At 52.9% G+C, this 14114-nt stretch overlaps 1 protein-coding gene across 4 annotated transcripts in view; it reads right to left on the bottom strand.

Moving 5' to 3' along the window:
* Positions 1 to 14114, bottom strand: part of bnc2 (basonuclin zinc finger protein 2) — a 117701-nt gene that overhangs the window by 73999 nt on the left and 29588 nt on the right. The window lies entirely within an intron of this gene.

A 14114-nucleotide genomic window follows, 5' to 3' on the forward strand; every position in this document is an offset into this window, starting at 1 on the left:
AATTCAGGATCAGGCAGCTGTGTGTGTGTGGCGGGAGAGGGCAGGTTGAGGGGAGCACTGAAGGTAAGTGGGGGAGTGGAGATGACGAGGGAGGGCTATATCTCTGCTCTGAATCCGCCCACCCACCCCCCCTACCCCACCCCGACAAGCCATCACACTGTACAGAATATCAGATGCCACTCTGCGTTAAACCCTCTGCGATCAACCACCTCCCCCATTCCCACAGCACTCACATTAACTGTAGCCAGAAACAGCATCGCTATTTAAATCAACCCCCCCCCCCCCCCAGTACCCCTAGCACCCCCCCCCCCCCCCCAATCCCAGCATCCTCATACACACAGATACCAACCTCACGTACGTCGCCTATCAGCCAGTGAGCCCAGGTGCACTGGTGCGCCCCCCCCCCCCCCCACACACACACACACACACCACCCCCATTCACCGCCCCTCCTCGCCCCCCCCCCCTCCTGGCCAAACGGGCTGGAGCGTGCCTGAGTCAGCCACATCGCCGCTCGCCCTGCCACGGAATGGCACCACTCCCCCACCCCCACCCCCCCCTTGCTGCCATGGGGCCCTGCTCCCCCAGAGCAGCAGAGCCAGATGAGCTACAATTGGGGGCGGGAGGGGGGGCGTTACTGCCTTATTAAGTGCAGGCAGAGCTCTTCTCCGGGCCCCTGAATTGAGACAGGGAAAGGGTCCCACCAGACAATATCAGCCCCCACCGTGCATACGAGGCCCGGTGATAGTCCCTCGCCTCTCGCCCCCCAGCACCGGCCTGGCCCTCACCTCCAAGCGTAGCCCATCATGCCTCGCACAGCCTAATTTGCACCACTTTTGTCAGTGTGTCCTCACACCGAAGTGTGCTCCCGGTATGTCCCGGCAGGCCTCCCTGCCCTGCTCGCCTGTCACACACGGAGGACCCCACCTTTCCCAGCCCGTCACCTGGCCGCTCTACAGGGGAGGCGAGCCCAGTGACGTCAGGTAAGGGACACCTCATAGCCCATCATTCACCTCAATTAATACAGAAAGAGGTCTGACCAGTGAACCGAGCGGCACAGCAGGTGGTCACGTGATCACCGCCAAAGCTTTTTCAACTGCGTCTCTCCGATAACGAACTTCAGGGAAAAATCTGAGGTCACACACGTATATATATATATATATATACCGCACTAATATGATGTTTTTCGAAAACCTTTTTTCCAGCGGCAGACAGTAATCCTCGGTCCCTCTCCGGTGGACGTATCGCCGTAATCTCGGGGTGCGAGAAGGTAAGGGTATTAACTTCTCTTCCTGCCGGCGCTAAATGACTGGCGATATGCGGAGTCCCTTTAAAGGCGCGCGGTAAATTGTAGGAGATGCCGTTTTCTGCCGTTAAAAGCCTCCGTGAGGGGCTAATGACAGCTGGTGGTAACCTTTACGGAGATTATCAGGCTGCTGTTTTTCACCGGTAGCCGGGTCTTACATAGGAACTTAATACCCCCCTCTTTCTCTCTCTCTCTCCTTTTCTCTCTTCCTCTCTCTCTCTCTCTCTCTCTCTCTTTCTCGAGGTGCCCTCTGCGGAGACAGTGGTGTGGTGAGACTCGGGCAGGATGGGAGACCCCACCCTGCCCGTTCCAGCCTCCCTTCCCTCTCCCATCGCCGAGGTGGGAATGTGGATGCACAGGAACGGACAAACACGACACAAAGGTTTTTTTAAATCATAGCTGTGCCTAAAGTAAGAGCGCGAAGATGAAACATTGTTGTTTTGTGTCAGTGGACTGAGCAGGTCTGTCTCGGATTCCTCCGTATTCACTCCTTCATCTTTACAGCTCTCTCTCTCTCTCTCTCTCAATTTTCCAAGGGAGGTGGGTCACTCAGCCACTGCCCCCCCCCCCCCCGTTAATGGCCATTATTTGTGGGAGGTTTGAGAGCTCTGCCAATAGCAAACTCTGCCCTCTCTCTCTCTCTTTCTGTCTCTCTCTCTCCCTCTCACTCTGTCTCTCTCGCTCTCTTGCATTCTCTCTCTTTCCCTCTCTCTTTATACTCATCCATCCCACTCCCCTTCGGTCAGCAGGCAGTGGGGGGGGGGGGGGGAGTGCACGGTGCCAGGTAGTGTACCAGGCAAGAAGGGGGGGGGGAGGGGGGGCATGGTAATAGACTCCTTTATTAAAACTATTATTCTGCAGGACTCTGAATTCCCCCAGGGTTGGGGGGGTTGGGGGTGGGGGGGCACGTCAAAGGCCCACATAATTAACTAGAGGCTCAGCTACGGATCAATTACCAGACAAGCAAGTGATAGTGAAATCAATGGAAGATCATCAGCGACATTAGCAAGGCAGCAACTCATTAGGGGTAAAACTGAAGGTGCGGCCCGGAGACCCAGAGTGGGGTGGCACTTTGCTGGGAGGTGACAGGGGGGGGTGCATCACTGCCGACACTCTATAACCTATTCCACAGTCTGCACTCCCCCCCCCATACCTGCTCCTTGGGCCTTCAATTTATTCCCCCTATCTGCACCCCCCCCCCCCCCCCCAGTCTGGGATCCGTCCATCTGTAACTAAGTGTGACTGTGCAAAGCAGTTTATTCTTGGACCAATTTCAGGTTTATTTAGCTGATAAACTCACTCCCCCCCATCCCCCTCCTCCCCCCCCCCCCCCCCCCCCCGGGATCGATGGGTACCCCCAGGATTTGCAGAGGGCATTTGCTCCTTCCACGGCATTGCTGAGGTGACGATGGCAGTGGGGCGGGGGAGGGGCTTTACCCCGATTTTACCATGTTTTGATGCAAAACTTACCAAGGTGGCTAGTAATTACTTTAATTATGTCCTGAATGCGATTCACTCATTGCATTGTCTTGGGACAATCTTGGGAATTTTTTATTGTTAAAATTTACAAACAAATGCATCACAAATTCCTGCAACAAAAGGCGTGAAAACTTCACCTGCCTGTGTGTGTGTGTGTGTGTGTGTGTGTGTATTAGGTTTATGTTGCATTGTGGGGCCCAAATGTCCCCCACAATGTAATAAAAACCTGTATATTTTTCAGGTCCCCACAAAGATTCGTGAAAAAACAAAAAATTCTCGAATTTTGTTTGGTTACTTATGGTTAAGGTTAGGGCTGGGTAGGGGTTAAGGTCGTCATGTTGGGAATAGAGTTTTCCCCATAGAGTCCCCACAAAGATAATTACAAACCTGTGTGTATGTGTGTGTGTGTGTGTGTGTGTGTGTGCGTGTTTGTGTTTTCCTTTGGGGATAATATATCAGCCCACCATCAGGGGGCAGTGTTACTGTCAGTATATACGCACAGAACACAAGCAAGGTCAGAAAAAAGTAACCACTGACCTTCACGCGTCTCACTCAGCAGGAGAAGCGGGCGTTACAGAAACCGAGAAGACAATAAGGATTCATCCAGTCTCAGATAGGCACGGCTAGCCATTCGCCTCTGACCTTCAGCCTTTCGCCTATAGGAGGTGAGCACTGCACTCTGTTGTGAACCCGCGACCCACTAGGTTTGGGACATAAGGTTCCGCATTGCATTGTGGGATTCCGGCAGCCTCGCCACACTTATTCCATCTGAAACTTCCTCCCTACCAATAGAAGACAAGCTATGCCCGTGCAAAGTCACAGAGTAAACGGCACAGAAGCCTTTGAAGTTGGCTTTGGCGAGCGCCCAATCGGAAAGCGCGACGCCTACGATCGGCTAAGCGTCACAACGGCCTCCGGACTCTGCCGCCTGGCCACCAGCCCAGTCCGACTCACAAAAAAAAGAGAATTAAGATTTAAACAACAGATTTAAACAACAGCGCCATCCGTCACCACCTCGTTATCTTCATCGGGGCTCTTAAGCGTTTCTGAAGACTTGTGTTTACTACGGTAACTGCTCCCTAACAACGATAGGTCAATGATCACCAAGGACTGGGGCCCGGCCCTCCAAAACAGGGTAGTTTTCCCTGTTTTCATCTTAACGTCAGCAGCGTCCGTGTGGAGCTCGTAAGTTTTATCTCCGAGCAACTCCTCAAGAGGCCGGGAATTAAACAATGCTCTTCCAGGCCGAATCGGCACGCCTCCGATGTAAACGGATGACCTCATCTTTGAAGTTAACGGACACCTGGTCGAGGGAAAAACAGCCGTAACAATCCTGATGGAGGTATCTGTTATATAAACAGAGTGCGTCAAGGGGCGGACGGGCGCACCGCGACCCCGGCAGGCAAACGGAGAAGCAGGAGCTGGATTTAGGCCACAGAGAAGCTCCAGTTCAGGAAGGATCTCTGTGAGAACCTGTCTTTTGCCACCGGCGGGGAGGGTCCCCCCCCGCGTGTTGAAACTGAACCGGCTCCCGAGTCAAACAGAATTGCCCTCTTGGTCTGACGGAGGGTGGGATGGAAGCATGCCAGTAATTAGGATTTTAGGGAAATGTTAATGTGCGAAGCGATTTGGGGTCGCGGCCGAGCGGCGGCGGGGGCTGGGGGGTGAGGCGCTCTTCGAGATCGCATTCCCGAAGGAGCACATCACGTCTGGCCCCCACAGAGAGAGAGACCTGGTCCACGGGGTCGGCAAAACCCCCCACCCCCAGCTTCGGATTGCCCCGCCTCGCGCCAGCGGTTTCTCCGTATGACAGTGGGTTCGGTCAGGTGGCCACAGCAGGACAGAAGTGTCCCTGTTCCCAAGAGGCGTTCACGTCAGGATACAGAGAGTCATATGAGGCTCAGGAATGACACGGGGGGAGGGGGCACCCATTTAAACACAAGGGGGGAGGCCCACACTAACCCTGTAGCCAAAGGGCACATGCCTCGACTTCTGTGTGCAAACCCGACAAAAAAAAACAATCTGAATAACCCTCCGTTTCTGAACCTCATTAAGGGCCTGGAAACTGCTTTTTTCTGAGTAGCCTTTTAATATTTCACGCAACATATCACTTACAGTTTTACAATTTGCAAATTAAATTTTGCATTATACTATACTTAAGCTAAACACACCAGTTAAAAGTCCCAGTTCCTTAACCACTATACACCCTACTGGCTATAACCATGTATTGCAGAGATCTTTCACTGAAAGGGAAGATGAGGGAGTTATGAACCTTCACTGAGGCTCCATGTGGGCCTTGGAGTCTCGTTCCAGTGGTTGAGCTTCAGCTAATCTGTGCATCACTGGTTTTACCGTCTCCCGCCAAAGGAACAATTAGCATACCAGGGTCCCCCCGTCTCCCCGCTCCCCGCCCCGAGTGTGGAGGCGGCAGCCCCATCACCCGGGGGGGCTGTGCTCGCTCTTCCCTGCCCTTAAGCAACGGATTTGCCAGGCCCCCACCGACCCCAGGTTCAACCAGGTCACCATGCACCGTGGGCTTCGCACCAGCACTCCCGACAGCAGCAGAACAGAATGCCGACCCAAACCCCCCCCCCCCCACCGATATCAAACAGGTCCTCGGAGGGTCAGTTAATCCTCCTGCTCCTCGCGGACTCTTTGGCGCAAAGTTTAGCCGATAAACCGATGGGAGGCGGCACAGCGGCTAAACTACAGGCTACGCTGAGCTAGCCGGCTGCAGGAATTATGGGTACAATTCAGATCGGCCTGCTTACATCACGGTGAGCAGCAGGTGCTTAAGTGGCCGTATAAATCAACTGAAAAGCCCGGAGTTTTGCTCTGATTACCTCACCCCCGTCCGAATTGCCCAAAGGCGGGGAAGTGTGTAAAAAAAAAAACACAGAAATCAAGGAAAACATCACTCACATAACACGCTCTTTTCGCAACATCCATTACAGACAATGAGCAACAATTAAAGGGGAAATTAGCTTAAAAAGCCTGGATTTTTAATTAGTCGTTTAGCGCTGAGTCAGGCCCTCCATTGTCCTGAAGTCTCTAATGGATTTCTGCACAGATCTCTTAATCTGTCAAGTGTAATTTCATTTTTAATATGGCTTTGCTAGGGATTCGCCATAAAAATGAAAACTTCTTCTGAAGAGTTGGAGACTTTGATTGCGGTTCGTTAAACGGAGACTCGGCTGTGCCCCCCCCCCCCCACCACATAAAAGCTTGCAGGTGTCAGATGATCTAGTGAGACATACCAGCAGGGATACAGGCATCCCACAGGACTCCTAAGCTCATGGCCCGCCCTGTCGTTTTATTACTGCTTTTCACAAACTCTGTCATCTTTAATATCTGTTGCCGATAAACGACTGGATTGAGAGGAAACTTAACTCGAACTGGCTTGATTGTAGCCTCAGGAATCCCAAACAGGAACGAAAAAACAAAGAGCCACACAGCTGCAAGGACGTGTTGTGGCTATTATTATGTGTGTCCGTGTGTTTGTACACAAGGAGGGAGATGACATCATCCTAAAAGCAGCCAATCGGAGGCCCTCTGAGCAGCGTGACTGAGCCTCATGTAGCATCATCAGATTTACAGGTAAACCAGCGTTTTTTGTGGATCTGAGGGGGGTGCTTTAGGCCACACTGACAGAGGCCCCCCTACCCCCCAGGAATCACTCGATTTGCTCCACCCCTTTCCCTACTTTTCTTCAGCAAATTGTTTTGCGTTTTGTTGAGCTTTTACGATGAGAAACATGGCAGGGAACTGTGCTGGCCCTCTGTGCCACCTGGCAGGCGGAGCGTCCATGGCGTGCCACGCAAGCGGTACGGAGGTACGCCCGACTGCGAGACCAAGCTCTGCTGGGGCGGGCCTACTTCCGGACCTGCTCACATGGGCCATATCCCCACCTAGAGGTGGGCGCCAAAATGAGTCCGAAGACGATACTGTTTACAGGACCTTTGATGTCCAGACATGACCACATGACCTGGAGCCCATCCCAGGAATTACAGGGCACAAGTCAGGAGGAATAATCCAGGGCAGGGCACCAGTCCATCACAGGGCACTTACGTGCTCACCCATGACTTGGCTTTACCCTTTTACCCAAACTGCATGTTTTCAGACTGAAAGAGGAACCTCCGTAAGGATCCCACCTCCAGACACAGAGTGGGCAGCGGGATTCAAACCCCAGCCTCAGCGTTGTGTGGTAGTAGTCCCGCCCACTGAGCCATGGCCCCGCCCACTGAGCCATGGCCCCGCCTACTTCTGTTACATCACACATAACCAGCAGTAAACAGACATTTATGCTGCTGGAAGCTTAAAGAAAGGTGGGTGTGAGGCTTCAGCCCTGAGCCCCAGCTGGCCCCTGAGTCACGGGGCTTAATGCAAAAACGCCGCAAAAAAAACAAACGCGTAAAGCTCCACGCCGTTTCGCCTAAAAGCGAGCGCTAAAGTATATTTAAAGACCACATGAAGAATAAGTTAAATTCAGGGACTGAGGTAACATTCTCCTGAGGGGGGGGGGGGGGGGGGCAGGTTATTATTTGGAGATAAAGTGCCAAACCTTAAAAAGTATATTTTCCGAACAGTATCAGACAATAGAGAGGCAGCCTAAACGCGAATGGTTCCCGTGGTGACGGGCTGGCTCCTTAATGCTAGGGGATACCTGCCCTTCCTCTTCAAGGCCCTAATTGAATACCATCCCGCTCTGCAGCAGAAATCGGCTTAGCGGACACAAAATTATTATTATTCACCCATCAGGTTTCAATTACCGGGGTTTAAGCGCACATCGAGTCGTATTAAAGCGCGCAGGCCGAGCTGCTGGGAGCCAGCTTAGCTGAAAGCTCTCAATTTTAACACACTCTCCCAGCGAGGCGGGTCGTGCCGCTCTGTCATTAGGCGCTACCGCACTTCAGAAGCCGTTACCGGGGGGGGGGGGGGGCAGGCTACACCTCAGCGCACATGGTGCAGCTACGAAGGCATTACGCTCCACCTGAAGACGGCGATTTCATCTCGCTATTCTCTCTCTCTCTCTCTCTCTCTCTCTCTCTCTCTTTCTTACCATCGCTCTAATTTTGGCACAGCCTGTGGTCCCAAGGAACCCAGCCCCCCCTCCCCAGGCAACGCTACACGGGGAGCACTTTGGCGGGATGTGTCGAAACACAACAAGAGCCATTATTCCTGCGACGCTGCGCGAGAGGCAGACGCGCAGTGCCCCGCCGGTCGCCGCCCGGAGCTCTGCTCAGCCGTGAAAACGGGCCCTTCCTGACGCGGGCGTCCGCGCTCCTCGCCTGTCAGAGTGACGGCCGGGGCCTCGCAGAGTGCGATAGCCCACACCACTCCCCAGGGGACGCCTAAATTATTAAGCAGCGCTTTACACGAGTGGGGAGCTGTTGAGAGCGGAGCCATTAAAGCCAGCGAGCGACACTCTCAAGCTCCCGTCAATGTCATCAAACCGCCGGCGCTTTTAAACATTTTACGGCTGCATTTTTTTTTGTTTTTAATGTCAGCGCTCCTGTCACTGTTCGAAATAAATAAATAAACATGCATATAAATGCATAAATGGGTGAGATTGGCCCATGTAAAAGGACTCTATCCAGCTGGATAATACAGTAAACAGGCGTGGAGAAAAAGCCCTTTCAATGCCTCTATGAGCAGGACCACCCCCCCATGCTCCAATTACCCCCCCCCCCCCCCCCAACTTTGATTTACTGGGGTGAGAGTAAAAGACATAAAGTTTCCCATGTTTTTAATTGGGCGTAAAAGGATGACAAGTCTTTATGTCTCTGTAGCTGCTGCTTCAGTCCTGGGGGGGTGGGGAAGTTTCTCTGTGTTCGTGGTGGCGTCGGCGTGTGAAGAGCTGGCAGACGCCACGGCAGTGGCCCCGGGGAGGGGCCCCTCGCACCACAGTTAGCTGATGGTGCCCCGTCACTTGGCGAATGTCACATGGCAGTGGAGGCAGGGGGGGGGTAGGGGTTACACGGGGGGGGGGGGGGGCAATCGGGCCTGTGTTACCGTGGAGAAACTCCTCTTACACTATGAGGCCTAAAGCAGGAGCCATAAAAAGGGCCGTCGCATTTGGGACGCGAGTGGGCCCGCTAATTGCGGCAGGGCGCTTCTAATTAACACAGGAGAGGTCTCCGAGCTGGGGGGGAGGGGGGGCCAGAAGCTTATAACTTCCCAACCTGTCTGATTCATTGGCTTAATCAAAGCTCCCTAAGCCTCGCATTTATTACACTCATTTATCTATTTAAGAGACGCCACCGTGGCCCCCTGCTAAGCCTGGGAGACCCTGCCCCCCCCCACCGGCCGGGACACACCGACCTCTCAAAAAAGACCCCCCGCATATCTACAGCCCTCGCCTGCGAGCGAGAAAGTCGGCAGAAGGCAGCGGATCGGCTCCATTTCCAACACGGCGGGTCCGATTTCAGCACGGCTCGGCCCGTAAACAGAGAGGTGATGCGAGTCCCCGAGCGCCGCCGCCCTCACAGAGCAGCCAAGGTCTGTGAAACGTCCCGTGGAAATGAAGTCTACCGAACGGTGTCACACCCGGTTCAGCTGCTGCTGCGGACCACCCTGCCTTCCCTCCAGAACCATCAAAAGCCCCCCCGTGGCCCTTAAAGTCCCCCTCATAAATGCATATATAAACCCAGATGTCAATCCCCATATCGCACTGCAGATAAAACATGACCCGGTCAGGCGGGCAAAGCTGGACTGCATATCCAGCTGACTGACAGGGTCCCTGGCCAATGAGCAGCTTCCTCATCAAGCTCCGCTCTCCCAAGCCCCGCCCCCATAGCTGCTTCGTCCCAATGTCTGCCAAGTTCTAGAAGTTGGACCTCCTCTTTCCCATTGGTGCCAATTTGGACGCGCAGCAGGCCGAGATAGATTACACGAATCGGCGTATCAAACGGCATCAATCTCGAAGCCCCACGGGGCAACAAAGAATGACCACCGTGGTCTGGGTGATTTCTGACAGCTGAAGTCTGGCCGCTGTGGCCCTCCCGAACTGAAATTGAACTGCAATTAACTGTCAGACGCCTGTTTTAAAAGATGCAGCCCATCGCACGGACGAAACCTGAGCAAAGGCATGACCAGGAAGAATGGCTGAGGTCTGGGAGACTGTGGCTATCCCACGGTGTACCCGAACTACAGTAGAGATCTGACCCAGGGGCCCATGGATGCTGACTTCAGAGGGCAGCTTATAATGACATCATTACCCCCAAAATGATTGTTGCCCTTTGCGACCTTTTCTTCTCGTGTTGACACATTCAGTCAGGGGATTTTTACATACATGGGCCACAGGTGCTACTGATTAGCAAACCAGCGGCGCCGGCTAATGGGACATGTGACCCGAAAGCTTCAATGGGGGCGGAGTTAAGGAGGGTATTCATAGCCGGAGCGGGGGCACGTATCAAAGTAAAAGTGTCGCTATTAATCTGAGGACCTGGGGACTGAGCTGGGAGCTATGGGATCGTATGCTGGGATCTCTGAGAGCGCTGCGCAGGTCCAGTGCGTGTGAGCTATGCGCTGCTCTGGCGGGCTGCTCGTGGACTAACGTCTGTCCAACATCGGCATGTGCGTTACAGCCACACATCAAAAAACAACCCAAAAAAAACAATAATAAGGATAATAAATCACTAACGGACCGGCACTTTCATCATGAAGGAAAATAAGCCCAGTGTCCTGTGCTGCGGTCACCAGACTCCAGGCGCATTGCCTCTCGGGAGACGGCGCCACGTTCGCAAGGAGCCCGGAACTTTCCGGATGAGCAATGCCATGCTGTGCGGCTAAACTCTGGCTCTTGGAGAGCCGATTTATCCGGACAGAGATCAAAACAAAAGATCCATCCACCTGTACGAAGCGGATCTCGCTTTTCAGCACACGAAGGGAAGATCGAACGCGAAATTGGACGAAACATTTGCGTTACAAAGTAAAATTTTTGACTTAAATACATACTTTGGCGTAAAACAAGATACAATTATTTCGCATTTATTGGTCAGAAAGCATGTCAAAATAATGATGGGTTTCTCACAAATCGGCGGAATCCTCGGGAATGTGTTTCCTGGGAAATATTCCAAGCGCAGCCATCAGGGTCACTTGTGTCGTATCGGAGCAGCGAGAATTCCCAAACAGTGAGGGAGCGCGCCAAGGTCACGGCACAGACGACCGCGAGACTAAACAGCGGCCGGGGATGCGGCACAGTGCGGGTTTTCTCCCCTCGGCGCGATTATGGCGTGGACGGGACTGGCCCAGACCAGGACAGGCCCGATCGTGAACTTTGGGCCTGGCGTACTAGTCTCAAAAACAAAATACTCCCAGCCTACTTGAAGCTCACGGAAAGTTGATTATTTGGCAAGAAAACAATTATCTGACAGACCCCAGTACAGCTAGAGAATTCAACTTTAGCTACGTGATCTCGCTTCAGCCAGAAGATCCAACTTCAGCAGAAAAATCCTACCTACGGCTCGAGAATTTAACATCAGAGGTCACTTTTTTTTTTCTGTTCCGTCGATTGACATTACAACATTTTGCATAGCCTGATACAAGCAGCACCATTCTACGTTACCCATAAGCATGTTAGCCTTCATCCTTCAGCCTCCTGCCATTGGTTAGCCATTAGTCAGCTGATCTGCAGGATCCTCCCCCTCTCAGCTATGTCCCACCACAGCTCTATAGGCGAGGGGGAATGTAGAGTCAGCCCGGCGCATTCTTCCTTACGTGAACGTTGCACTGGCAAAGCCGCAGTGCAAAGGGCCCACCGCGACCGCCGCATTTTAATGACCGGCTTTGTCATGCAAGGGAACACCAGGCCGGGCCGGGGGCCATTTGTGGGGGGGGGGGGGCACAGTACACGGGGAGCCTAATTAGCCACGCGATTTCTTCGGCTTGTTTGCTTAAATTCGCAATGTGTGATCTGAATTAAAATACAGCTCCGTACTCACCCCTAATAAAAATAATAAAAAGGTAAACCTCACCCCCCCCCCTTTTCTTTTTTCCTGCTCATACTAAAGTAATTTAGCCTCAGAAAAATGCGCATTCCTCTGGCCCGTTCCCCTCAGTGGGTATCTACAGGCTCTCCCAGGCAGTGATTGCTTCCATGCAGGAACGTGCGAGACCCAAGACCGCTGGACGGATTTGGGGGCCTCATGTTGGCTCTGGGACCAGGCTAGGTGGGGGCAATTAAAGCTATTAATATAAGTTTCATGGAGTTTTATCTCTAGATGATCGTAGATGCTGTAGCCGGACGCTACCGCAGTAGCTAGCTAGCATTAGCCGCCGAGGCGCCTAGCTTGCGGTTCTTCTCAGGCCGCTGTACTAAAGCTCACTCTGACCCAGGGCCACAGAGCCGACACCCAACATCGACAAACAGACCTATGCAGGGATGCATATGCCTCTACCCAGAATTCCCTATAACCTGCATGCTAATTCTCAACTAGCCTGGGATAGCGTAGCATTCTGTCTGGCTGCCGGCCTACCTGTCTCCTCTGACAACGGACTGGGGTTTCCTGCCCCTGCTCTCTGAAATAATACACTCCCCTGCTCTGTGTTCTTTGGTTGATGACCGATAGTACAGTAAGCATCCACAAAGAAGCGCGATAAAAACATAATGAATGGACAAGGCGGCCCACCCTTTATGAGTGACGGAGAAGCAACGTGTGATTCCCGCGGACCATCAGGGAACCCTCCACATTCCTTTTATGATGCAACAGCGAGGGGGACACGGGACTTCATGACAGTCCTTAAGGAGTATACTGGGGGGGAGGGAGAGAGAAGGAGGGATGGGGAGGAAGAGAGGGAGATGAGAGACAGATAGATGGAGAGAGAGGGAGAAAGAGGGAGAGACAGAGTAAAAGGAAGAGACGGAGAGAGTGAGAAAGAGTGGGAGAGGACACAGAAAGAGACATAGAGAATGGGGTGATGGAGAGAAAGAAAGAGAGAGAGAGAGAGAGAGACATTGAGCATGAGAGAAGGACCCAGAGACAGGGAGGGGAAGACAAAGGCAGAGAGAAAGAGGATGGGAGATGGGGAAGAACAGACAGAGGCCCTGACCAACGACAGACGGGGAAAAGCATCTGATTTTACTGTATCTGTGTCTGATTATTGTAATGCTGCTTTTCTGAAATCTCCAACAACTTGTGCATTTATACCGGAAGGGAGGGTGAGGCTTAAGTACCGTAAATATAGGAATATAGCGCCCACAGGTGTGTTTCCCTCCATGGCTCACCCAGCCTCGTGACTCACAGCTTTCACGTAATGTGCAGTGATTCTTTAATAAGTGGAAAAGAGGCAGCAGTAGGTTTCACGCCGCCCCCCCAGCTGGGACCACACAGAGTTTACTGGGGAGAACTTCCCCTCTGCGGGGCATTTACAGCCAGCCCAGTCAGCCCCCCTCCCCCCCACCCCGGGATCTAGTGGTGCTCACAACAAATTAGCTCTATGCTAGAATCACCTGGCTATGTTTTATCCATCCATCTATCCATCCATCTATCCATCCATCCATCATTCCATCCTCCCATCCATCATTCCATCCATATTTAAACCTCTTATCCTTGTCATTGGGACTATGAGTTTCAGTTTAAGGCACTTAGTGATTTTTACATTCTCTCAATTGCGTGTGGTTTTATAAGGGAAGGGGTGTCATATTTTACAGTATTTTAGAAAAAGATTTAACTTGCACCGGCTTGTAAAGGGTCGGATATCAGTGGCAGAAACAGCTTTAAATATCTTTAAAAAATGTCTAATCTCTGAGGGAACTCATTCTGAAAGGGGAGCGTCTTCAGGTGCCGGGCTGGATTTTGTGTTTAAATAACCGATGGGCCCAGTAAACAGCGTTATCCTTGGGGGGGTGGGGGGGGGTACGGCTACAAAGCCACAGAGCTTCAGCTGAAAGGCGGAATGGTCTAGAGGAGGGTGGGGAGCAAAACAAACCAGATGGAGAGCAGCAAGCTGCGGTTTGGGGATGGGGGGGGGGGCAAGGTCAGGGGAGGCGAGACCCCGCCCCCACCCTCAGTGTTGCTTGTATTGTGGCTTTGTCGGGCCGGTAAACAAGTGTAGTGGTAGACGTGGGGCGGGGGGTCGCAGAAAGGGATCGTGGGAACTGGGCCTTAGCGATCAGCGTAATCGAACCGAGCTTGGGGGGGGGGGGGCTTTTTACAGTACTGGGGGCAGGGAAGGCCTCAGACACACTGTACTGCAGCCTGTGAAGTCACAGTCACCGGCCGCTGCTGGCCACTAGGGGGTGCTCTGTCGGACCCTCCAACCGAACAGCACACAGCACGCCTACACTCGCCCAGCTGGGCCATAAAAATATTTCAGCAGCTTGTGCTGCTG

This window comes from Paramormyrops kingsleyae, chromosome 25 (assembly GCF_048594095.1).
Source record: "Paramormyrops kingsleyae isolate MSU_618 chromosome 25, PKINGS_0.4, whole genome shotgun sequence".
NCBI classification, from domain to species: Eukaryota; Metazoa; Chordata; class Actinopteri; order Osteoglossiformes; family Mormyridae; genus Paramormyrops; species Paramormyrops kingsleyae.